At 35.0% G+C, this 1,318-nt stretch overlaps 1 protein-coding gene across 1 annotated transcript in view; it reads right to left on the bottom strand.

Annotated features, from left to right (window-relative positions):
* Positions 1 to 900: 900 nt before the first annotated feature.
* The window catches only part of BMPR2 (bone morphogenetic protein receptor type 2), an 87,498-nt gene continuing 87,080 nt past the window's right edge, over positions 901 to 1,318 (bottom strand). The window contains exon 13 of the mRNA XM_081328201.1: positions 901 to 1,318. This exon is cut by the window's right edge and continues 1,133 nt beyond it. The gene's annotated coding sequence lies outside the window, so the exon portion shown is untranslated.

Raw genomic sequence — 1,318 nt, 5'->3', positions numbered from 1 at the left:
CCATGAATAGCTGTACAATAAAAAGCAAGCTTGAATGAAATATGGTAGGGCTACAACTTTCTGTAAATGTGTTATTGCATGAATCTAGGCCAAAGTCCAAAGAAAATTGGTAGCCACGGTGTAGGTATGCTATGACTCGAAGAATAAAAGCAAAATGCTTTTAGAAAGACAGTAAATAATAGACAGAACTCAACGAGGTGACTTTTAAAGCTATTTAAAGTGGGCCATAAGAGGGTGAAAAATAGTACTAGAATAAAATTATTTCACTCAGAATATTGGTCATGTTAGATGCTATGTTGTATGTATGTATGTATGAATCTGCCCACCTGCATAGCAATTGGGTTCATGCTATGGCAAGTGTTTATACTAGCTTCAATTTAAGCAAATGTCCCTACCTATTTCAAGATAACGACCTAGAGGTTGTAATAGTCATGCACAATTATGTACAGTTCTACATATGTTCTGTATTATTGGTGTCCAACCTTTTAGCTTGCCTGGGCTGCACTGAGTGTATATAAAATATATAATAAAGTTAACGTATATAAATAATGAACTTCCTTTATTTTTTAATATGTTTATTACATCTTGTGGGGCACATTACTAGCTGTCCAGGGATGTGGGTTGGACACGCCTGTTCTATATGATTCTTTTTGTTGGGTGATTTCAAAAAGTGCTGGATTACAACTTCTATGATTCCTAGTCAGAACAGCCAAAGACTTGTAGGCTTTTGGGATAAGAATGAATCACATTCTAGAATAACTAATGAAAAAAGAGGAGATGAACTGAATTCTTTCAACAAACTCTTATGTGGCCAATCAGATACAGGCAACCTAATGTCAATACCAAAGTAGATCATTTTGGCTGTGACAATAACCGAGGCATAGAAATCAAGCAAATGAATCCAGGTTTTAGCTTTTCTACTTAAAAATACGTCTCAACCTGTATACAATGTGTTTAAGATAAATTACAAAGATTAGACAAAAATGTATTTCCAGCAAGCATCAAAAAGCATTCATTAAGGAAAAATATACATAAGTATTATATTTATGTGACAAATTGCGTAAAGTATACCTTAAGAATGACAGCCAGCCACACAAATGCACACAAAAGAGGCTACATCCAACCACCCATAAGCATATGCAAGAGATTTCATCTTTGCTCTCCTCCGTCCATGCCATAACCCCCTTCAGTTCTGCTAATTCTCACATGCATCTTAGCTTGGCGAAAATAAACCGTTAATCACCTAGTCAAGGTAGAACTTTCTTTACCCTGTATAAATTTGCTAACTGAAAATACATTTAATTAGTATCACGCTAAT

The sequence above is a fragment of the Vipera berus genome (assembly GCF_964194415.1).
Source record: "Vipera berus genome assembly, chromosome: 1".
Classification (NCBI taxonomy): Eukaryota; Metazoa; Chordata; class Lepidosauria; order Squamata; family Viperidae; genus Vipera; species Vipera berus.
The sequence above is the reverse complement of the archived record's forward strand: the minus strand, read 5'-3'. Positions and strand labels throughout refer to the sequence as shown.